This window comes from Zea mays, chromosome 2 (genome assembly GCF_902167145.1).
Source record: "Zea mays cultivar B73 chromosome 2, Zm-B73-REFERENCE-NAM-5.0, whole genome shotgun sequence".
In the NCBI taxonomy this organism is placed as follows: Eukaryota; Viridiplantae; Streptophyta; class Magnoliopsida; order Poales; family Poaceae; genus Zea; species Zea mays.
In genome coordinates this window covers 100,222,315-100,247,900 of record NC_050097.1, presented here as the reverse complement: position 1 = coordinate 100,247,900, position 25,586 = coordinate 100,222,315, and positions in this window count along the sequence as shown.

Below are 25,586 nucleotides of genomic sequence, written 5' to 3'. Positions count from 1 at the left end.
ATATCCCCTCACGCGACCTGAGACGTGGTCTCCCATTCCGGTTATGGTGGGTACAAGTGCGGTCACTGCACGACGGCAGTCGGGGTCAGTGAGGCATTGTACGCCAAGGCGGTGAGCCCTGATCTGCTGACGGAGAATCGATGGGGACGGTTGATATGTGTGGGGACGGAGTGCCCCTACATGTCGTGTGTTTAGGTTTACCTTGCAAGGATAAAAATTCGATTCGAATCGTCTGCTTCTCGCAGCTAATGAGACTGCTTGATCCATTGTACTGCATTGAGTAACAAGTGGAAATATGATGAGTTGATATAAGATGTTGATTGCTAATAATGTTTGCTACTATGTATGAGTAGATAGTACACATTTAGCCTTAAGAGAGTCACACTTAAATTGACAAAGCTAAAACTTGACTTAGGAACTCAGCTAGTGCTTTTGGCAACCAAACCCCACAGCCAAACAACTGCATGTCTAGAGGTAGAGGTGTAGACTCCTCACACCGGGTAAGTCTAGCTGAGTATTAGTATACTCAGCCTTGCTTGTGGCATAATTTTACAGGCTCTCTGGAGGACATGGTTGCTGGAGTGACTTGGCCGTCAATCTTGCCACCGGGTTGGACTGTCGAGTGGGACCCTACCTCGGCTGAGGAGGAGCATGAGGAGTGATGGGACAGGCTTCCCCATCCCTCTGTTTATTTACCGTTAGTTTTATTCCGCTGCATTTCGAACAATGATGACTCCTTTTGCAAAACTCCGATGGTGATGTAATAATTTTAATACTCTTACATGCATGGTTTTATGCTTTATTGTATTTGCTCTGTGACTCACCATCGAGTGAGATTGTGGTACTTGATCCTGTCAGTGGCTGTGTCGGACTAGATCCGAGGGATTGACGGGTTATTCCCATTTAAGTGTGGTCCAGCCTCTAAGGCGGGGCTTAGGCACTTAAGTTGGAATAATTCGGGCAGTTCCGCCACAGCGCGCGGATTGCGCGGCCGACCGTTGGCTCACCGGACAGTCCGGTGCACCACCGGACTGTCCAGTGATTTTTAGCCGTACACCGCCGATGAAATCCCGACAGCGGCCAGTTTGACCAAAGCCAGCCTGGCGCACCGGACACTGTCCGGTGCACCCAGACTGTGCTGAGTCTTTGCTGCTTCAGCCAAGTCTTTTTCTTTTTCTGTTTTCCCTTATTCTAGCACTTAGCCAAATATGTTAGTACACAAAATACAATGTACTAAGTCTAGAATCTTACCTTCTTGATGATTTGCACTTCATCCACCATTTTGCACAATTTATACTTAAGTCATTTGTGTTGGACACTTAATCACCAAAATACTTAGAAATGGCCCAAGGGCACATTTCCCTTTCAATCTCCCCCTTTTTGGTGATTTATGCCAACACAACAAAAAGCAACACATAGAAGTGCAACATCAATGCAAATGAGATCAAGATTTGTTTTTGTAAATCAAACACACTTGTTGAGACATAAAGAGAGATATTCTAAGAGAAATTGATCAAAGATTCAAAAACTCCCCCTGTCGGCGTTTCGACCCCGGGGGGTCCCTGGACCGACGAGTAAATTTGTCGCTGCGCGTCCCAGCCCAGATGGGTTGGCGCGAGATGGAACACAAGGGGGAAAATGCGGCTCGTGTTACCCCGCGCCAGTGCGGTGTGCTTGCAGTAGGGGTTACAAGCGTTCGCGCGCGCGAGAGAGAGAGAGAGTGAGCCTGTTCATCAGCCCGTTCTCCCGCGCGACCCTCTCGCATGAAGGTCCTGGACCTTCCTTTTATAAATGCAAGGAGAGGGTCCAGGTGTACATTGGGGGGTGTAGCTAGGCGCTAACGTGTCCGGCAGAGAGGTGCCTGGGCCCTATGTACATGCCAACGTGGCTGTTGGAGAGGTGCTAGAGCCCTGTGTACGCGATATCGTGGCCGTCGGAGAAGTGCTTGAGCCCTGTAGAAGCACAGCTGTCGGTGCTGCTGGGATCTTGCTGACGTTTCCCTGCTTCCGTAGGGGGCTGAGAACCGCCGTCGTCATGGACGCACGCGGGGAACCATCATTACTCGTTATCGGGGCGAGCCAGATGGGACGCCGGTCTTGTTCCCCCATAGCCTGAGCTAGCTAGGGGTACGGTAATGATGTACCCCCCGCGGCGCGGTCGGTCCGAGCCCTAGGTCGGGCGAGGCGGAGACTCCTCCTGAGGTCGAGGCCGGGGTCGGGCGAGGACGTGATTCCTCCTGAGGCCGAGGTTGAGGCCGAGCCCTGGGGTCGGGCGAGGCGGAGACCACCTTTCGAGGCCGAGGTTGAGGCCGAGCCCTGTGGTCGGGCGAGGTGGAGATCTCCTTCCGAGGCCGATGCCTAAGGTCGGGCGAGGCAGAGCTTCTTGTTGCGCCTGAGGCTGAACTTGGCTGTTGTCAGCCTCACCCTAGTGGGTGGCACAACAGTCGGAGCGGAGCGAGCGGCGCTGTTTTCCTGTCAGGTCGGTCAGTGAAAGGGCGAAGTGACTGCGGTCACTTCGACCTTGACGACCGAGGCACGCATGTCAGGATAAGGTGTCAGGAGATCCTTGCATTGAATGCGCCTGCGATACGGTCGGTTGGAGAGGCGATTTGGCCGAGGTTGCTTCTCGACGAAGCTTGCCAGAGCTGGGCCTCGGGCGTGCCGAGGGTGTGCCCACTGCCTGAGGAGGCCCTCGGGCAAGACGTAACTTCGTCTGGGACTTCAGTTCCTGTCCGAGGCTGGGCTCGGGCGAGGCGAGATCGCTTCCCTTGAGTAGACGAAGCCTTGACCTGAATCGTGCCCATCAGTCTTTGTGCTGATGGTGGTTACCAGCCGTATATAGGAGTGTTGGGGGTACCCCTAATTACGGTACCCGATAGTAGCCCCCGAGCCTCGAAGGGAGTGTTGGTACTCGCTTGGAGGCTTTGCCGCACTTTTTTTGCGAGGGGACCGGCCTTTCTCGGTTACACTTTGTTCTGGTGGGTGCGCGCGAGCGCACCCACCGGGTGTAGCCCTCGAGGCCTAGGAGGAGTGGTTTGACTCCTCTGAGGTCTTAATGCCTTTCGTGATGCCTTGGCCGGCCTGGTTGTTCCCTCATGCGACCTGATTGTAGCCCGGGTGCATGGTCAGGTTCCGAGTTTTTAGGCTGGTTTGTTGACGCTGTCAACGGTTTGGCCGTAGCCGGGTTGCGGGAGCAGCCCCTGAGCCTCTGCACAGAGCAAGAGGACGATCAAGGACTATCTCGACTTTTATTATACGCCCCTTCGTCGCCTTTCCGCAAGGAGGAAGGGGGGGGGAAAGCGCCATGTTGCCCTCGGAGGGCGCCGAACATGGTGTCTCCATTGAGTTGCTAACGGGTGATCCGAGTGGACGCCCGTGCCCCGTTCGATAAGGGTCGGCTAGTGGCCCAGAGGCGCGCTCCAAAAGTACCTGCAGGTGATTTTCCGGACCCGGACCCGTTCGATAGGGTCCGAGGGCTCGATGCCTCCCTCTGATGGGATTCCGTTACAAAATCGCTCCTGCTGGTCTCGGAAATGTCCTAGGGTACCTCGGGAGCGTAGCCCAAGCCTCGGCCATGTAACGGACGTACCTAGAGTCATCCCTCGCTCTGCATGCTCTGGGGCGGCTGTCGAACCCTTCCGAGGGGCCAGCCTTCGAACCCCTGATCAGTAGTGGGCGCGGAGCCCGAGCGCTCTGAGGCGGCTGTCAAACCCTTCCGAGGGGCCAGCCTTCGAACCCCTGATCAGTAATGAGCCTGAAGCCCGAGTGCTCTGGGGTGGCTGTCGAACCCTTCCGAGGGGCCAGCCTTCGAACCCCTTATCAGTAGGAGGGCTCGGGGCCTGCTTCCTTCGCGGAGAAGGATCCCTTTCGAAATATCCCCTTTCCCGGTCCCTGTAGTAAGAGAGAGAAAGGGGAAGAGGAAAAGGATATGAATTTAAACGGTGTGGCGCACCTTTTTTGACGCGGTCATCATGGTGGAGGTGAAACAACGCCTGCTTCGCCTGCCAAAGGTGTCGCTTGCCCTGCCGAGGAGTTAATGCGACAGGACAGGCGGTTCGCGAGGCGGCCACGTGCGCGAGCCATTTGAGGAATGGAACACAGGCGCATCGTCTTCACGCCGTGGGAGAGGGCTCCCCTGCCGCTTCAGGAGGGGACGCGAGCCTGCAGGCGATTTGACCGCTGCTTCGCTCGTCTGCTACCGCCATTACTGCCGGTCCACTTTTGGCCATATCGACCGTCACGCCTCCTCCCACGGCTGACTGACCCATGATCGTGGTGCTCAATTGGCACTGTTGGGCCATGCGCAGGGTTGCCTCGAGTCGCGGCACCGGTTCCGTAGTCGAGAAGGCGCGACATTGGTGCAAGTGGCGGTGTGGTTTCTTGCACGTATTAACCGGCGCGCCGGTTACATGACGTGTGGGCCTGGGCATCCATGCTGGACGCGACGAAGTCGAAGGGGTGCACTCCCGCGGTGCGGTTGCATGCCACCTGCATGGCGGTCCGCCCTTTCGACCGCTGGTTTTGGCGAGGATGGAGGAGTGCTTGTAACCGCGAGGCGGTTACATGCTCCGCGTGCGGCGGTTTGGCTTCTTCTGTTTCGAGTCAGCTTGTATGACGTGTGGGACCCAGCCCCCTTGTCGTAGGGGGAGGACCCTGGAGCACGTCGGTGAAGACTTTGCTCGCGACGCTTGGGATGCGAGTGGGGAGAGCCGCCTTTAAAAAGGGATCGATCCTCCGGGCGGTAGCCATGCCTTCGCACTCCCCTCATGCATCTCGTCCTTCCACCTTCTGAGCCCCCGGATGGGGAGCACCCGCGTTGCCTTCGTCTTGCTGCCGTTGGAGGAGCGCGACCTCGCAGGGGTTGGCACCCTTCAGCCATCGCTCGGCTTCAAGGATTTTCATCATGCAGCCCGGCTGCATTCCCTCACCAATGGTCATCTAGGATGATGACCACCAGTTCGATGGTGGGGAGAAGCAAGCCGGGCTGCGGCCTCTGCCCCGCCCTCAGCTTCAAGGATCTTCATCATCCTTGCTGTGGCGGGGGGCGAGCTGAGCCGGGGTTCTACCTCCCGCATGGGCCGGCGGGCCGCCTCTTCCTTCAGCATTCAGGGGAGAGGGCGCTCACCGGCCTTGCGGAGGGGGCGAACTTCTACAACGTGGGGCCGGTCGGCCTCAAGCGTCGTCAGCTCCAGCGTGCCTGGCTCGCTGGCTCAGCTGGCTCTATCGCGGCCTCCGACGCTGCCTCCTTCCGCGGGCGTGGCCGTCCGTCCACCGCACAGGCGGCCGTTGCGCCGTGCGCACCGGGGGATCATCCAAGACGTCGCACGCCGCTAGGGCGGCGTTCGTGTTCTTGGATTGTCTTGTCCTCACTCCAGCACGACGCCTCCATGCGGAGGTCGGTGCCTGCTCGTCCGTGAGGACTTGAGTGGGGATCTGCCGGTGCGGGCTGGGGCGGCCGCCATTCGTTGGCGTAGCGCCGGCGCGCAGGTGGCCGCTGTCGTCGGTGCTGAGGTGGTGGTCGCTAGAGGAGGTTTCTTCGCCGACGAGACCGTCGGCGCCACCTGCGGACAGTCCTCTGGCTCTTTGGCTTTGATAGCTTGTCCTCGCCCCTCGAGCGGGGACATGGGCGAGGGCCTTCTTACAGCAGTGTTTACCCTGAGGACATTGCTGCTGCTGTTTAGCCGCCTGAGGCGGAGGTCGTTGTCGCTGCTGGTGCAGTGGTCGTCGGCGAGCCACTCGGAGTTTGTTATCCCGCAAGCCCTCTGGTGTGGAGGTTGTTCATACCTGCGGGAGTGGAACCGGAGTTCCGTTTGTAATGGCACCCTGAGTGTGGGTGTATGTTCATTGTGGCTGTCGAGGCCTGAACATCTGGGTATTTGAGTGTAATACCGTGTTTCTTCCTCATTTCGAGTACTAGGACTCGCATGTCGGCTAGCTGAACCGCTTAACCGAGTGTGAGTTGCCCTGCGCGGAAGGTGACGAGTGAGGTATCCGTATCCCAGAGGCGTAGGAGTCCCTCGGCTCGGTCGGCCTTGCCACTCAAGGCCTCTCTTGCTTAGTTTTAGAACCTTCGGCCGCTCTGCGATGAGCTGGAGCCGGAGGCAGCAGTGTCGGCGTGGACAGAGGCAGAGTTGGCTCGAGAAGAGGCTTCGTCGGCCCAAAAGCAGGTGGCTTCCCGGGCCGAGGAGGTGCAGCAGCGGCGGATGGGGCTTGGCCAGGTCATCCGCGTGCGGGACCAACCCCGGAGTCACGCTGCCGAGGCCATGAGCCGGGCTGAGGTCCTCGGGGGACAGCTGGCTGAGGCTACGGAGCGGCCAACCGAGGTGTCTGCTCGGGCCGGGGCCCTGGCGGCGATGGCCCAAGCGCGGTGTTGGCGTCCTCCTTCGAGGTGGAGATCCTTCCGCCCGTGTCGCCGTCCGAGGCCGGGCCAGATTTTGCCGAAGGTGGAAACGATGCCGAGGGTGCTGCTGCTCCCTTTGTCGATGTCTGAACCTGCAGGAACAGTTTGTCTGTAGTATGCGTATGTTTTTTTTTGCGGCCACCGAGGCCTAAACATCTCATTGTCGTATTGTAAAGCTGCATTTTCTTTCCTCTTGTTTCGAGTATCGGGACTTGTTCGTCGGTAGCAGAATCGCTTATCCGAGCGAGAGTTACTTTTCACAGAAGGTGATGAGTGAGGTATCCGTATCCCGGAGCCGTAGGAGTCCCTCGGCTCGGTCGACCTTGCCGCTTACGTGCACTCTTACCCGTTTGCAGGATTCTGTTATCGATATAGTCGAGAAGGCACGAAAGTCGTTCTGGCAGAAAAGTTTTTCGAGCGTTAGGACTTGTTCGGCAGCAGAATCGCTTATCCGAGCGTGAGTTACTTATCGCGGAAGGTGATGAGTGAGGTATCCGTATCCCGAAGGCGTAGGAGTCCCTCGGCTCGGTTGGCCTTGCCGCTTACGTGTACTCCTGTCGTTTTCAGGACCCCGCTATCAAAGCAGTCGAAAAGTGCGAAAGACGTTCTGGCAAAAGACTTTTTCCGAGGAAAATTTTGACGTAGAGGGGGTTCCCCCCTTCTAGCCCCCGAGGGAGGGTCGGGCTTTGCCGAGGCAAGACTGACCCTTCCTTGACGGTTAGACTTTATTTATGTATGTAAAGAGAATGAGGTATATGAACGACTTGAAACATCTTAAGGGTAGAAGCGACGTAGCTGTTGGATGTTCCAAGCGTTGCTGTAGACCTTGCCTTGATCGTTGGCCAGCTTGTATGTTCCGAGCTTCAAAATCTTTGCGATGATGAATGGCCCTTCCCAGGGTGGAGTAAGCTTGTGGAACCCTCGGGCGTCCTGCCGTAGCCGAAGTACCAAGTCTCCCACCTGGAAGCCTCAGGACCGAACCCCTCGAGCGTGGTAGCATCGCAGAGATTGCTGATACCGGGCCGAGTGTAGTAAGGCCACGTCCCGAGCCTCTTCCAACAGGTCCAGTGAGTCTTCTCGGCTGGTCTGGTTGCTTCGGTCGTCGTACGCCTTCGTCCTCAGGGAACCGTATTCTAAGTCTGTGGGTAAGATAGCCTCGGCCCCATAGACTAGAAAGAACGGCGAGAAACCCATGGCTCAGCTTGGCATCGTCCTAAGACTCCAGACCACCGAGGGTAGCTCTTTCATCCACCGCTTGCCGAACTTGTTGAGGTTGTTGTAGATCCTCGGTTTAAGTCCTTGCAGAATCATACCGTTGGCATGCTCCACCTGCCCATTCGTCATGGGGTGAGCTACGGCGGCCCAGTCCACATGGATGTGGTGATCCTCACAGAAGTCCAGGAACTTCTTCCCAGTGAACTGCGTGCCATTGTCAGTGATGATGGAGTTCGGGACCCCGAAGCGATGGATGATGTTGGTGAAGAACGCCACTGCATGCTCAGACCTGATGCTGGTTAGGGGTCGAACTTCGATCCACTTGGAGAATTTGTCGATGGCGACCAGCAGGTGCGAGAAGCCCCCGGGTGCCTTCTGCAAGGGACCAACGAGGTCCAGACCCCACACAACAAATGGCTAGGTGATGGTATTGTCTGCAGGGCCTGAGCGGGTAGGTGCGTCTGTCTTGCGTAGAATTGACACCCTTGGCAAGAGTGTACAATCCTAGTGGTGTCGGCCACCGCGGTCGGCCAGTAGAAACCTTGTCGGAAGGCGTTTCCCACGAGGGCTCAATGTGCTGCGTGGTGACCGCAAGCCCCCGAGTGTATTTCTTGCAATAGCTCCTGTCCTTCGGCGACGGATATGCATCGTTGGAGAATGCCCGAGGGGCTGCGGTGGTAGGGCTCCTTTTCATCCCCCAGTAAGACGAACGACTTGGCGCGCCGCGCCAGTCGCCGAGCTTCGGGCTTGTTGAGGGGTAGCTCTCCTCGGTGGAGATATTGCAGGTACGGGGTCTGCCAGTTTCGATTTGGCGCAATCCCATTCCGCTCTCCCTCGACACGCAGGGCCTCACCTTCGGCGACCGAGGGTACCTCGGGCTGGGCCGAGGTCTCCTCGGGCTCGGGCGTGTCATCGATCTTGACGGAGGGTTGATGTATGTCTCTGGAGAAGACGTCGGGGGGGGGGGGGACCGTTGTCCGCCCTGAGGCTATTTTCGCCAGCTCGTCCGCAGTCTCGTTGTACCGTCGAGCGATGTGGTTGAGCTCCAGCCTGTAGAACTTGTCTTCCAGGCGTCGAACTTCGTCGCAGTATGCCTCCATCTTCGGGTCGCGGCGGTGGGAGTTATTCTTGACTTGGTCGATGACAAGCTGTGAGTCGTCACGAGCGTCGAGGCGCCGAACCCCTAGTTCGACGGCGATGTGCAACCCATTAACCAGAGCCTCGTACTCGGCCACGTTGTTTGACGCTGGGAAATGGAGGTGCAACACGTAGCGGAGATGTTTCCCGAGAGGTGAGATGAAGAGCAGGCCCGCACCGGCTCCTGTTTTCATCAGCGACCCATCGAAGTACATGGTTTAAAGCTCGGGTTGGATCAGAGCTGTTGGCAGCTGGGTGTCGACCCATTCAGCCACGAAGTCCGCCAAGACTTGGGACTTTATGGCCTTCCGAGGAGCGAACGAGATTGTCTCACCCATGAGTTCCACTGCCCACTTTGCTATCCTACCCGAGGCCTCTCGGCACTGGATGATCTCCCCCAGGGGGAAGGATGACACCACAGTCACCGGATGAGACTCGAAGTAGTGTCACAACTTTCGCCGCATCAGAATTACTGCGTACAGTAGCTTCTGAATTTGTGGGTAGCAGATCTTGGTCTCGGATAGCACTTCACTGATGAAGTACACCGACCTTTGGACGAGCAGTGCATGCCCTTCTTCTCGTCTCTCGACTACGATCGCGGCGCTGACCACCTGAGTGGTTGTGGCTACGTAGATCAAGAGGGCTTCTCCCACAGCGGGGGGCACCAAGATGGGTGCATTTGTAAGGAGTGCTCTTAAGTTTCCGAGGGCTTTCTCGGCCTCGGGGGTCCAAGTGAAGCGCTCGGCCTTCCTTAAGAGGTGGTACAGGGGTAATCCTTTCTTGCCGAGGCGCGAGATGAAGCGGCTCAGAGCCGCAAGGCATCCCATGACCCTCTGTACTCCATTCAAGTCTTTGATAGGCCCCATGTTGGTGATGGCCGCGATTTTCTCCGGGTTGGCCTCGATGCCCCGCTCGGAGACGATGAACCCTAGGAGCATGCCTTGGGGGACTCCGAAGACACACTTCTCGGGATTGAGCTTCATGCCCTTCGCTCTCAGACACTTGAATGTCATTTCAAGGTCAGAGAGGAGGTCTGAGGCTTTCCTCGTCTTGACAACGATTTCATCAACGTAAGCCTCGACCGTTCGGCCGATGTGCTCTTCGAACACATGGTTCATGCACCTTTGGTATGTCGCACCTGCATTCCTCAAGCCAAATGGCATAGTAGTATAGCAGTACATGCCAAAAGGTGTGATGAAAGAAGTCGCGAGCTGGTCGGACTCTTTCATCTTGATTTGGTGATAATATGAATAGGTGTCGAGGAATGACAGGGTTTTGCACCCAGCAGTGGAATCCACAATTTGATCGATGCGAGGCAGAGGGTAGGGAACCTTCGGACATGCCTTGTTTAGACCAGTGTAGTCCACACACATCCTCCATTTCCCACCTTTCTTTTTTACAAGCACAGGGTTAGCTAGCCATTCGGGATGGAATACATCTTTGATGAACCCTGCAGCCATCAGCTTGTGGATCTCCTCGCCTATGGCTCTGCGCTTTTCTTCGTCGAAACGACGCAGAGGCTGCTTCACGGGTCGGGCACCGGCTCGGATATCCAGTGAGTGCTCGGCGACATCCCTCGGTATGCCGGGCATGTCCGAAGGACTCCACGCAAAGACTTCGGCGTTGCGCGGAGAAAGTCGACGAGCACTGCTTCCTATTTGGGGTCGAGCTCGGAGCCGATCCGGACTTGCTTGCAGGCGTCGTTGCTGGGGTCAAGGGCGACGGACTTAACCGCCTTAGCCGGTTCGAAGTTGCCAGCGTGGCGCTTCGCATCAGGCACCTCCTTGGAGAGGCACTCCAGGTCGGCGATGAGGGCCTCAGACTCGGTGAGGGCCTCAGCGTACTCCATGCACTCCACGTCACATTCGTACGCGTGTCAGTACGTGGATCCGACGGTGATGACCCCGTTGGGGCCTGACATCTTGAGCTTGAGGTAGGTGTAGTTGGGGACGACCATGAACTTGGCGTAGCACGGTCTCCCCAGCACCGCGTGGTAGGTTCCTAAGAACCCGACCACCTTGAACGTGAGGGTTTCCTTTCAGAAGTTGGAGGGAGTTCCGAAGCAGACAGGCAAATTGAGTTGTCCAAGGGGCAGGATGCGCTTCCCGGGGATGATCCCGAGGAAGGGCGCCGCACCGGCCCGGATCGTGGACAGATCGATCTCCAAGAGCCCGAGGGTCTCGGCGTAGATGATGTTGAGGCTGCTGCCTCCGTCCATGAGGACCTTGGTGAGCCTGGCGTTGCCAATGACGGGATCGACAACGAGCGGGTACTTTCCTGGGCTCGACACGCAGTCGGGGTGATCGCCTTGGTCGAAGGTGATGGGCTTGTCGGACCAGTCTAGGTAGACTGGTGCCGCCACCTATACCGAGCAGACCTCCTGGCGCTCCTGCTTGCGGTGCCGAGCCGAGGCGTTCGCCACTTGCCCACCGTAGATCATGAAATAGCCGTGGACCTCAGGGAACTCCTCTGCCTTGTCACCCTCCTTCTTGTCGTTGTCTTGGCCTTTGCCATCTCCCGCCGGGGGTCCAGCCTTATGGAAGTAGCGCTGAAGCATGACACATTCCTCAAGGGTGTGCTTGACGGGACCCTGGTGATAGGGGCACGACTCCTTGAGCATCTTGTCGAACAGGTTGGCCCCTCCAGGAGGCTTCCGAGGGTTCCTGTGTTCGACAGCAGCGACAAGATCTGCGTAGGCGGCGTCGCGCTTTGCTTGCGACTTCTTTTTCGCCTTCTTCTTCGTGCCCCGCTGGGCGGACGCCTCGGGGACGTCTTCCTGTTGGCGCCCCTGAGGCTGCTTGTCCTTCCAGAAGATAGCTTCGACCGCCTCCTGCCCAGAGGCGAACTTGGTGGCAATGTCCATCAACTCGCTCGCCTTGGTGGGAGTCTTGCGGCCCAGTTTGCTCACCAGGTCTCGGCAGGTGGTGCCGGTGAGGAACGCCTCGATGACATCAGAGTCGGTGATGTTGGGCAGCTCGGTGTGCTGCTTCGAAAACCACCGGATGTAATCTCGCAGGGATTCCCCTGGCTGCTGGCGGCACCTTCGGAGATCCCAAGAGTTCCCAGGGCGCATGTACGTGCCCTGGAAGTTTCCAGCGAAAGCCTTGACCAGGTCATCCAAGTTGGAGATCTGCGCAGGAGGCAGATGCTCCAGCCAGGCCCGAGCGGCGTCGGAGAGGAACATGGGGAGGTTGCGGATGATAAGGTTGTCATCGTCCGTCCCTCCTAGCTGGTAGGCCAGCCGGTAGTCCGCAAGCCACAACTCCGGCCTTTTTTCCCTCGAGTACTTGGTGATGGTAGTCGGGGCCCGGAACCGAGCTAGGAACGGCGCCCGTCGTATGGCCCGGCTGAAGGCTTGCGGACCTGGTGGTTCGGGCGAGGGGCTCCGATCCGCCTCGTTGTCGTAGCATCCCCCACGCCTGGGGTGGTAGCCTCGGTGCACCTTCTCGTCAAGTCGGGCTCGACGGTCGCGGCGGTGGTGCTCGTTGCCGAGGCGACCCGGGGCTACAGGCGTCGCGTCCCGCGTGCGCCCGGTGTGGACCGAGGCCTCCCGCATGAGTCGGGAAGTCGTTGCGCGATGCTCCGGGGGGCACCCTTGCCTTCGGGAGGTAGAGCTTTTGGCCCGTCGGACCAGGGCATCCTCCAGGAGATTCTTGAGTTCTCCCTGGATACGCCCCCCTCAGTGGTGGATGGCTCCGGCATTGCTCGGAGTAGTATTGCTGCTGCAGCCAGATTCTGGCCGACCCCGCTGGAGGCCGGGGGGCAGCCTTGCCCTGGCATCGTCGACGATACGGCGCTGGACGTCTCGGGCCTGATGACACGCTTCTCCGGCGAGTGCTCGGCCTGCCCACTCCTGTTCCATGTTTTGCCGAAGCTGCACAAGTTGCCTTGCTTCCTCGTCGAACTTGGCCTGCATCTCGTGGATTTACTCGAGCTGTGTGTCCTGACCCCCCGCAGGATGTCAACGCGAGGCGCATGCCCAAGGGGATCATCATCCTCCGGCATACCGAGGTGGTTGCCTTCGGCGTGACCCCCTAGATCGACGTGGAAACATTCGCGACTGGGGCCACAACCCTTGTAGTCAAGGTTGTGGCCATCATCGGAGCAATCAGAGAGGCAGTAGTCACATGCGGTCATGAAGTCTCGCATGGCACTAGGAGCGCGGAGCCTGGAGAAACCCTAGCCAGAGTCAGGCTCGTCTTCTTCCTCGGAACCCGGTGGTCCATAGGTCGAGACAGCCGTCAGTCGGTCCCAGGTTGACCACATACGGTACCCCGGAAGGTTAGGATATGCCTTTACAAAAGCGCTCACCGAAGCGGGGTCGCTTGGTGGATCGAAGTTGAATCTAAAAGGCATAGGGTGGAAAACGGACGGTACCTCTTGATCGATGGACGGTGGCGAAGTCGCGTCGGGGACGGACTGCACCGTTATCTCAGGTACAAGGCTAACGCCCAGCAAGCCCTTCGCGAGTGTGCTGGAGTCATCTGTCCGCTTGGGGTTGGCATGTTGTGGGGAAATGACATCCGTCGTTGTCGCAGGTGCGAGGACAACGCCCGACATGTCCCTCGCTGGGGCGTCGGTGTCGTCGACTCGCTCGACAGCCGACGAGGTGTCGCCTCCTGCCTGGCCACGGTTGCCCCGCCTCCTCCTCCTGCGACGAGGAAGACGTCAGGACAAACCCGGATGCTGCTCTTCCGCCACGGGGGGAAGACGTCGTCAAGTTCGCCGCCGCCTAGCGAGCTGACGGCCATCGTCGTCGCTGTCGCGCTGCGGGGGAGGAGTACCATGTGGTAGCTGCCGTCGAGGGACATGAACTCGAGACTCCCGAAGCGGAGCAGCGTCCCGGGTTGAAGAGGTTGCTGGAGACTACCCATCTGGAACTCAACGGGAAGTTGTTCGTCAACACGTAGCAGGCCCCTACCTGGCGCGCCAACTGTCGACGTTTCGACCCGGGGGACCCTGGACCAACGAGTAAATTTGTCGTTGCGCGTCCTAGCCCAGATGGGTTGGCGCAAGATGGAACACAAGGGGGAAAACGCGGCTCGTGTTACCCCGCGCCAGGGGGGTGTGCTTGCAGTAGGGGTTACAAGCGTTCGCGCGCGAGAGAGAGTGAGCCTGTTCGTCAGCCCGTTCTCCCGCGCGACCCTCTCGCATGAAGGCCCTGGACCTTCCTTTTATAAATGCAAGGAGAGGGTCCAGGTGTACAATGGGGGGTGTAGCTAGGCGCTAACGTGTCCAGCAGAGAGGTGCCTGGGCCCTGTGTACATGCCAACGTGGTTGTTGGAGGTGCTAGAGCCCTGTGTACGCGGTATCAAGGCCGTCGGAGAAGTGCTTGAGCCCTGTAGAAGCACAGCTATCGGTGCTGCTAGGATCTTGCTGACGTTTCCCTGCTTCCATAGGGGGCTGAGAACCGCCGTCGTCATGGACGCACGTGGGGAACCATCATTACTTGTTACCGGGGTGAGCCAGATGGGACGCCGGTCTTGTTGCCCCATAGCCTGAGCTAGCTAGGGGTAGGGTAATGATGTACCCCCCGCGGCGCGGTCGGTCCGAGCCCTAGGTCGGGCGAGGTGGAGACTCCTCATGAGGCCGAGGTCGGTGTCGGGCGAGGATGCGATTCCTCCCGAGGCCGAGGTTGAGGCTGAGCCCTGGGGTCGGGCGAGGCGGAGACCACCTTCCGAGGCTGCGGTTGAGGCCGAGCCCTGGGGTCGGGCGAGGCGGAGATCTCCTTCCGAGGCCGAGGCCTAAGGTCGGGTGAGGCAGAGCTTCCTGTTGCGCCTGAGGCTGAACTTGGCTGTTGTCAGCCTCACCCTGGTGGGTAGCACAGCAGTCGGAGCGGAGCGAGCGGCGCTGTTTTCCTGTCAGGTCGGTTAGTGAAAGGGCGAAGTGACTGCGGTCACTTCGACCTTGACGACTAAGGCACGCGTGTCAGGATAAGGTGTCAGGCGATCCTTGCATTGAATGCGCCTGCGATACGGTCGGTTGGAGAGACGATTTGGCCAAGGTTGCTTCTCGACGAAGCCTGCCCGAGCTGGGCCTCGGGCGTGCCGAGGGTGTGCCCACTGCCTGAGGAGGCCCTCGGGTGAGACGTAACTTCGTCCGGGACTTCAGTTCCTGCCCGAGGCTGGGCTCGAGCGAGGCGAGATCGCTTCCCTTGAGTAGACGAAGCCTTGACCTGAATCGTGCCCATCAGTCTTTGTGCTGATGGTGGTTACCAACCGTGTAAAGGAGTGTTGGGGGTACCCCTAATTACAGTACCCGACACCCCCTTTCCATAATCAACCATTCTCCCCACAAGAGACCGAGACAATAAGAGTATTTTGACAAATCAAAACTTTTAACTCTACTATTTTCAAAGTTCTCAAGTGGTAGCTGATCCATTTGCTTGCTTTGGCCTTAATTTCTCCCCCTTTGGCATTAAGCACCAAAACGGGATCATTTTTTGCCCCTTTAACCTCATTGCCTCACCAAAATCGTCAATTAAGAGCAAAAAGGCAATAAGATCAAAGAGATGAACTTGGAGTTAATTACCCTCTCATCGGAGTGCAGTGGAAGTCTTTCATGGTCCAAGTCCACCTTTCCCTTTCAATCCACTTGTGAGACTAAAACAAGTAAACTCAAACACAAGGTTAGTCTCAAAGTGTCAAGTTGTGGCATGCCTCCCCCTAAATAAGTGCATCACTTGCAAATGGACTTGTGAGGTCCGGGGATCATGTGTACAACTTGAGCACCATACATAAACACAAATCTCTTAAATGCATAAAGTAACTTGATCAAAGGCATAAAACACATGTATGCTATAAATCAATCCAAGTTACGCGAATCTAAGACATTTAACTCACTACACAGCCTGCAAAAGGTCTTCTCATCTAAAGGCTTGGTAAAAATATCGGCTAGCTGGTTCTCGGTGCTAACATAAAACACTTCGATATCTCCATTTTGCTGGTGGTCTCTCAAAAAGTGATGCCGGATGTCTATGTGCTTAGTGCGGCCGTGTTCAACAGGATTATCTGCCATGCGGATTGCACTCTCATTATCACATAGGAGTGGGACTTTGCTCAGATTGTAGCCAAAGTCCCTGAGGGTTTGCCTCATCCAAAGTAGTTGCGCGCAACACTGTCCTGCGGCAACATACTCGGCCTCAACGGTGGATAGGGCAACGGAAGTTTGTTTCTTAGAACTCTAAGACATCAGGGACCTTCCTAAGAATTGGCACGTCCCTGATGTACTCTTCCTATCAACCTTGCATCCAGCATAATCGGAGTCTGAGTATCCAATTAAGTCAAAGGTTGACCCCTTTGGATACCAGATCCCAAAGCAAGGCGTAGCAACTAAATATCTAAGAATTCGCTTAACGGCCACAAGGTGACACTCCCTTGGATCGGATTGAAATCTAGCACACATGCATACGCTTAGCATAATATCCGGTCTACTAGCACATAAATAAAGCAAAGAACCTATCATAGACCGGTATGCCTTTTGATCAACGGACTTACCTCCTTTGTTGAGGTCGACATGTCCGTCGGTTCCCATTGGAGTCTTTGCGGGCTTGGCGTCCTTCATCCCAAATCGCTCGATCAAATCTTGTGTGTACTTCGTTTGGGAGATGAAAGTGCCGTCCTTGAGTTGCTTCAATTGGAACCCAAGGAAGTAGTTCAACTCGCCCATCATCGACATCTCAAACTTTTGAGTCATCACCCTGCTAAACTCTTCACAAGACTTTTGGTTAGTAGAACCAAATATTATGTCATCGACATAAATTTGGCACACAAATAAGTCACCATCACAAGTCTTAGTGAATAAAGTTGGATCGGCTTTCCCAACCTTGAAAGCATTAGCAATAAAAAGTCTCTAAGGCATTCATACCATGATCTTGGGGCTTGCTTAAGTCCATAGAGCGCCTTAGAGAGCTTACACACGTGGTCGGGGTACCGTTCATCCTCAAAGCCAGGGGGTTACTCTACGTACACCTCCTCCTTGATTGGCCTGTTGAGGAAGGCGCTCCTCACATCCATTTGGAACAACCTGAAAGAATGGTGAGCGGCATAGGCTAACAAAATGTGAATAGACTCTAGCCTAGCCACAGGAGCAAAAGTCTCCTCAAAGTCCAAACCTGCGACTTGGGCATAACCTTTTGCCACAAGTCTAGCTTTGTTCCTTGTCACCACTCCGTGCTCGTTTTGTTTGTTGCGGAACACCCACTTAGTTCCCACAACATTTTGCTTGGGACGTGGCACCGGTGTCCAAACTTCATTTCGCTTGAAGTTATTAAGCTCTTCCCGCATGGCCAACACCCAGTTCGGATCTAGCAAGGCCTCTTCTACCCTGAAAGGCTCAATAGAAGAGACAAAAGAGTAATGCTCACAAAAATTAACTAGTCTAGAGCGAGTAGTTACTCCCTTGCTTATATCACCCAATATCTGGTCGACGGGATGATTCCTTTGAATCGTTGCTCGGACTTGAGTTGGAGGGGCTTGAGGTGCTTCTTCCTCCATAACATGATCATCTTGTGCTCCCCCTTGATTGCACGCCTCTTGATGAACCTGTTCATCAGTTTGGGTTGGGGGATGCACCATTGTTGAGGAAGAAGGTTGATCTTGCTCCTTTTGTTCCTGTGGTTGCACATCTCCAATCGCCATGGTGCGTATTGCGGCCGTTGGAACATCTTCTTCATCTACATCATCAAGATCAACTTGCTCTCTTCGAGAGCCATTAGTCTCATCAAATACAACGTCGCTAGAGACTTCAACTGAACCCGATGATTTGTTGAAGACTCTATACGCCTTTGTATTTGAGTCATAACCTAACAAAAACCCTTCTACAGCTTTGGGAGCAAATTTAGAATTTCTACCTTTCTTCACTAGAATGTAGCATTTACTCCCAAATACACGAAAATATGAAACATTGGCTTTGTTACCGGTTAGGAGTTCGTACGACGTCTTCTTGAGGAGGCGATGAAGGTAGACCCGGTTTATGGCGTGGCAAGCCGTGTTCACGGCTTCCGACCAAAACTGCTCGGGCGTCTTGAACTCTCCAAGCATCGTTCTCGCCATGTCTATGAGCGTCCTGTTCTTCCTCTCTACCACACCGTTTTGCTGTGGTGTGTAGGGAGCGGAGAACTCGTGCTTGATTCCTTCCTCCTCAAGGTACTCCTCTACTTGAAGGTTCTTGAACTCGGACCCGTTGTCGCTCCTTATCTTCTTCACCTTGAGCTCAAATTCGTTTTGAGCTCTCCTTAGCAAGCGCTTAAGGGTCCCTTGGGTTTCTGTTTTATCTTGCAAGAAGAATAACCAAGTGAAGCGGGAAAAATCATCAACTATAACAAGACCTTACTTCCCTCGATGCTGAGGTAGGCGACGGGTCCGAAGAGGTCCATATGCAGCAGCTCCAGGGGTCTTGATGTGGTCATCACGTTCTTGCTGTGATGAGCATTTCCCATTTGTTTACCTGCTTGACAAGCTGCACAAGGTCTATCTTTTTCGAAAGTCACATTTGTTAGACCTAACACATGTTCTCCCTTTAGAAGTTTGTAAAGGTTCTTCATCCCCACTTGTGCTAGACGGCGATGCCACAACCAGCCCATGCTAGTCTTAGCAATTAAGCATGCATCTAGACCGGCCTCTTCCTTTGTAAAATCAACTAAATAGAGTTTGTCGTCTAGTACACCCTTAAAAGCTAATGAACCATCACTCCTTCTAAAGACAGACACATCTACATTAGTAAATAAGCAATTATAACCCATATTACAAAGTTGACTAACAGACAACAAGTTATACCCGAGCGATTGAACTAAAAACACATTAGAGATGGAATGCTCGGATGAAATAACTATTTTTCCTAGTCCTTTAACCTTGCCTTGATTCCCGTCACCGAATATGATTGAATCTTGGGAATCTCTTGACGTAGGAGGTGAACATCTTATTCTCCCCCGTCATGTGGTTTGTGCATCCGCTGTCGATAATCCAGCTTGAGCCCCCAGATGCATAAACCTGCAAGGCAATTTAGGCTTAGGTTTTAGGTACCCAACTCTTGTTGGGTCCTACAAGGTTAGTAACAATAGCCTTAGGGACCCAAATGCAAGTTTTATCTCCTTTGCATTTTGCCCCTAATTTCTTAGCAATTACTTTCTTATTCTTCCTATAAATTGTAAAAGAAGCATTGCAAGCATGGTAAATTGTAGAAGGTTCATTACTTGCTTTCCTAGGTACATGAACAACATTTCTCCTAGGCATATCTCTACCATACACAAAGGAAGAACTTGAAGCAAACATGGCATTTGAATCATAAGCATTACAACTCCTATCATGATGAACATTTCTAGAAAATTTCCTATCATAAATAAATGCATGATTCTTTTGAGCACTATTAGCCATAGGGGTCTTCCCTTTCTCCTTTGTGAAAGTGGGAGCCCTTTGGCTTGTTAAGTTCTTGGCTTCCCTTTTAAAGCCAAGCCCATCCTTAATTGAGGTGTGTCTACCAATAGTGTAGGCATCCCTTGCAAATTTTAGTTTGTCAAATTCATTCTTGCTAGTCTTAAGTTGGGCATTAAGACTAGCCACTTCATCATTTAATTTGGAAATGGAAATTAAGTGTTCATTACAAGCATCAACATTAAAATCCTTACACCTATTGCAAATCACAACATGTTCTACACAAGAGCTTGATTTATTAGCTATTTCTAACTTAGTATTTAAATCATCATTAATACTCTTTAAGCTAGAAATAGATTCATGGCATGTAGATAATTCACATGAAAGCATTTCATTTCTTTTAACCTCTAAAGCAAGAGAATTTTGCGCACTAACAAATTTATCATGCTCTTCATATAAAAGATCCTCTTGCTTCTCTAACAATTTATTCTTCTCATTCAAAGCATCAATTAATTCATTGATCTTATCAATTTTAGTTCTATCTAAACCTTTGAATAAGCTTGCGTAGTCTACTTCATCATCACTAGACTCATCATCACTTGAAGAAGCATACGTAATAGTACTTCGAGTATTTACCTTCTTCTCCTTTGCCATGAGGCATGTGTGATGCTCGTTGGGGAAGAGAGACGATTTGTTGAAGGCTGTGGCGGTGAGTCCTTCGTCGTCGGAGTCGGACGAAGAACAATCTGAGTCCCACTCTTTTCCAAGGTGTGCCTCGACCTTAGCCTTCTTGTAAACCTTCTTGTTTTCTCTCTTCCCATTCTTTCCATGTTCCTGGTCACTATCATTGTCGGGACAATTAGCAATAAAGTGACCAGTCTTACCACACTTGAAGCAGGAACGCTTTCCCTTCGTCTTGCTCTTGTTGGGATGCTCCTTGCGACCTTTGAGCGCCGTCTTGAAGCGCTTGATGATGAGGGCCATTTCATTCTCATTTAGCCCGACCGCCTCAACTTGCACCACCTTGCTAGGTAGCGTCTCCCTGCTACTTGTTGCTTTGAGAGCAACGGTTTGAGGCTCGTGGATCAACATTGGGCCATTCAACGCCTCATCAACATATCTTGCCTCCTTGATCATCATTCGCCCGCTTACGAACTTTCCGAGTATTTCCTCGGCATCATCTTGATGTACCTAGGATTCTCACGAATAGAGTTTACAAGATGAGGATCAAGGACAGTGAAAGACCTTAGCATAAGTCGGACGACGTCATGGTCCGTCCATCTCGTGCTCCCATAGCTCCTTATCTTGTTGACCAGGGTCTTGAGCCTATTCTACGAGTTGGCTCCTCTCCCCTGATCATCATGAACCTTCCTAGTTCGCCTTCCACCAACTCCATCTTGGTGAGCATGGTGGCGTTGTTCCCTTCATGCGAGATCTTGAGGGTGTCCCAAATCTGCTTGGCGTTGTCCAAGCCGCTCACCTTATTGTACTCTTCCCTGCACAAGGATGCTAAAAGAACAGTAGTAGCTTGTGCATTTTTATGGATTTGTTCATTGATAAACATGGAGTTATCTGAACTATCAAATTGCATTCTATTTTCTACTATCTCCCATATACTTGGATGAAGAGAGAACAAGTGGCTACGCATTTTGTGACTCCAAAATTCGTAGTCCTCTCCATCAAAGTGTGGAGGTTTACCAAGTGGAATGGAAAGCAAATGAGCATTGGAATTATGCGGAATACGAGAATAATCGAAGGAAAAGTTCGAGTTAACCGTTTCTTTTTCTCCTCGTATTCGTCGTCCTTTTGAGAAGAGGTAGATTCGTCGCTGTCGTAGTAGACAATCTTCTTGATGCGCCTCTTCTTCTTTCCATCCTTCTTCTTTTGATTCGAGCTGGAGTCATTGGCTTTGTCGTCCCTTGGCTCATTGAAGATGGACTCCTTCTCATTGTCGTTGACCACCAACCCCTTTCCCTTAGGATCCTTCTCTTCGGGCGATTAGTCCCTTTCGTGAAGAGAACGACTCCGATACCAATTGAGAGCACCTAGAGGGGGGGTGAATAGGTGATCCTGTAAAAACTTAAAACTTATAACCACAAAACTTGATTAAGTGTTAGTACAATGAAATCAAATGGCTAAGGACCGAGCTCTTGCGAAACACAATAGTCACAGTGAGAATAAGCACAAGAGACACGATGATTTATCCCGTGGTTCGGCCAAGTATAACACTTGCCTATTCCACGTTGTGGCGTCCCAACGGACGAGAGTTGCACTCAACTCCTCTCAAGTGATCCAATGATCAACTTGAATACCACTGGTTTCTTCTTTCTTTACTCTTTCCCGTTTGCGAGGAATCTCCACAACTTGGAGTCTCTCGCCCTTACAATAAGGATCAAAGTGAAAGTACTAGAGTAAGGGAGGGAAGCAACACACACAAATCCACAACAATACGCACACACACAGCCAATACTTGAGCTCAAATGAATAGTACAAAGTTCACCACTAGAACGGAGCTCAAATCACTAAGAATGTCAATCGAGTGCGCAAAGATGGAGTGTGAATGATTAAGAATGCTCAAAGTATGCTTGGTGTACTCCTCCATGCGCCTAGGGGTCCCTTTTATAGCCCCAAGGCAGCTAGGAGCCGTTGAGAGCAATCCAGGAAGGCAATTCTTGCCTTCTGGTGCGCCACCGGATAGGCACTGTTCACTGTCCTGTGTCGATTGCTTTCCTAATTTGGCGCAGCCGACCGTTGAAGATTTGGAGCCGTTGGCGCACCGGACACTGTCCGGTGCCCCCATCAGACTGTTGGCTCGGCCATGCGTCACGCGCGGATTGCGCGACCGACCGTTGGCTCACCGGACAGTCCGGTGATTTTTAGCCGTACGCCGCCGACGAAATCCCGAGAGCGGCCAGTTTGACCAAAGCCAGCCTGGCGCACCGGACACTGTCCGGTGCACCACCGGACAGTCCGGTGCACCCAGACTGTGCTGAGTCTTGGCTGCTTCAGCCAAGTCTTTTTCTTTTTCTGTTTTCCCTATTCTAGCACTTAGCCAAATATGTTAGTACACAAAATACAATATACTAAGTCTAGAATCTTACCTTCTTGATGATTTGCACTTCATCCACCATTTTGCACAATTTATACTTAAGCCATTTGTGTTGGACACTTAATCACCAAAATACTTAGAAATGGCCCAATGGCACATTTCCCTTTCAGTGAGCCCACGAGCAACGGTCGACTTTGCCAATGGTCGATTGCCACCGTAGTTTGAAGCGTCAGAAGGTCAGAAATAGTCAGCGACGTCAGGTCGCATCGGACTATCCGGTGTGCCACCGGACTGACCGGTGCGACATAAGGACAGACAAATTCAACGGTAAACTACTATAAACCCCAACGGCCAGCTTACATGGCGCGCACCGGACAATGTACAGGGTTGTGTCTAGTGCGCATCGAACTGTCCGGTGTGCCTGTGGACAGATAGCACAGCCAACGGATAGAATAGTGGTTGGGACTATAAATACCCCCCCCAACCACCACCATTCAAGTTATCCAAGCTTTCCACTCTCTACACTCAATACAAGAGCAAAGAATACATTCCAAAGACACATTCAAAGCCTACAACCCTCTACAAGTGCCATAATCTAGTCAAGTGATCAAAAGTGTTTATTGACTTGAGAGAGCGTGATTTATGTTTCATTTGTTGCTCTTGCTGCTTGGTTGCTTTCTTCTTCTCTTTCTAAACTCTCTAAGTGTTTTGTAAAGCAAGCAAGAGACACCTAAGTGTGTGGTGATCCTTGTGGGGTCTTTGTGGCCTGTGAGATTAAGAAGAAGCACTCAATCGGTCTAGGTGACCGATTGAGAGTGGGAAAGGGTTAAAAAGGACCCGACCTTTGTGGCCTCCTCAACGGGGAGTAGGTTCATTGGAACCGAACCTCGGGAAACAAATTGTCGTGTCCATTTCTGTTGATCTTCACTATTCGATTTGTTTCTTCCCTCTCCCCTCTCACTTAAAGTTCTCTTGCTCACATTGTTTTCAGTTTGCTCACAAAGTTATCCGCATTGATTGAGCAACTCATAGCAAGAAGAACTATCTTCCACTCTCTGAATTCACTATTATTTATTTCTAACCCTAACCTCGGGTAAAGTGTGTGTTCAAAGTTTATAATTTTTAGGTTTGTCCTATTGACCCCCCCTCTAGGCGACTTTCAACCTCCTTGTCAAGTACTACGCTTTGTTCAAGTGTTTGATGCGTGGGACGTATATATTGAATATCTCGGACATCGCTCATTTTGGACCAGTAACATAACAAGTCTGTCCGGCTACGAAACTGTTTAAATACACATGATTAATGTTAGCATGTATTTGAACTAGAACATGTGTCAACATCAAAACAAATGTAAATGGATAACCTCTGCATGACCAAATGGTTCTCCAGATTGGCAGGGGCCACGTTTGTCAGCTCTAGTCAAATCTTTTATAGTCTCATTGTCAAAAAACTTTATACGAGGAGTACCATACTTGTTCTGAGGGGATGCAGGATGGTGTAGATGGTCAAGATAATATATCTGACAAGCATATAGACAACAAACAAAAAGCTTAAATTTCAATGTAAAAATTGATTATGTATGTAAATATAAGAAATATTGAAGTGCATATATGTGGTTGTTAATCAGTAAGTAACTTACAAGAATAATGAGGGAGCATCCATAAACTATTGCAGTTATGTTTGTTGTACTCCTTCTATGCCAATGACTAGCAGCATCACACAGATCAGGGTAGACTAATTGGCACCAATCATTATCGGCCATGCGGTCCATGTTTCCTGTCATTAGGACCTCATTGTTGGTAATACCCCATGAAGCAGATGGGAACAATAGACGATTGAATAAAATTAGGAAAAACAACTGATGGACAGCTCGTCGTCATTCCCCAAAACTAGTCTGTCCTGAAGCTTGACTACATCAAACTCATCTTTGGTTATGTTGAGTTCCCGCCTCAGTTTTGTAGCAGCATCAATTTCACTATACCAATCCATGAATTCCCTGCCACCTCCAGCACTAGGCAAACCCAATATGAGACGAACAGTCTCTTTTGTAATTTTCAGTTGTTTTCCTGCACCTAGGCGTATTGTCATGTCTTCTAGATCAAGCTTGTCCATCAACCACCTAATAAGGGACCTGCTCTCTAATGCATTAGTTCACAAATCAAAAATACTTTGGAATCCCTTCCTAGCAACAGCGTCACGCTGTCGATCACTCATTATCCAAGGCGATACAAGAACGTCATACGGGATGCATCGGATGTTCAACTTCTGCTGGAATAAATTGATAGATATTATTACACAATGGATAGATATTATTACAAAAGCTGAGAACATAATTGTTGTAATAATAATTATTGGAGGGTTATAAATAACTATAGTGAAACAACATTATCAAACAAGCATACCAAATCATATTATAGAATGTAGCAATTGGGTATTACATAGCAGTGATTGTGCACCCCTAATAAAAGCTAAACAAAGTAAATATATGGATTGTACCTAAGATCTTCTAGGTGTCCTCTGCTTAGGTGAACTTGTTTTCATAATATTCTTTGTCTTCAAATCAATAGCAGACTTTGGACTGCTTGACTTAATGGGAACTTGTGGTGGTGGGATATCCGTGAACGATACTCGAGACTTTTTCTTGGGGTGGTTAGTTGCTGAACTGGAAGGCTCAGCTGATTTGAAAGAGCGCTTCAATGCTGGAGCAGGCATAAAATCATCGTCAGACGAAGTGGCTAGTGTTATAGGCTGACTTTTTTTCACACGGCATGCTAGTGCATTCCTACGGATACGAGGATCTGGTAATGGTAGTGGATCTAGGTGCTGCTTGGTCTAGGTATCATCAACATGTTTGGAGCAGCTGCTAGATCTTGTGCGTCTAGAAATGTCAACCGAAAAAACCTCTTGGCTTGACTCAATACTTAATCTTTTTGGATTCGAGGGAGGACGATGTAATACCCAAATTTGTAAACCATGGTAATGGAGATAATTCTCTTATTTGCTTTGTTTCAATTTAACTAAGCATGTGAACAACCACATTTAAAGGGATTAAATAACTAATGTCAACTAAACAACATGTGCATCGTATTGGAGTTTTGTTTGTTGTGCATATAATAATAATAGCAACACTATTAATCAAAATATACTAATAAGAAAATTGAATTGGAACCCAAAAGGAGATTAGGGTTTGAAAATGGAAATGGGAAAAAAGGAGAGAAAAGAAAAGGAGAAAGGGTATAAAATATATAGAAAATATATATAAATATATCTCCAAAATTGGTACTTTTAATTGTGCAATATAATTAGTGAACAATCTGCAAATCAAGTTTGAAATTCGAATATTAGAATTTGAACAAATAGAAAAGGATCTGAAATAGAATAAATAAAAAAAGAAACAGAACTATGCAATCGGGCCG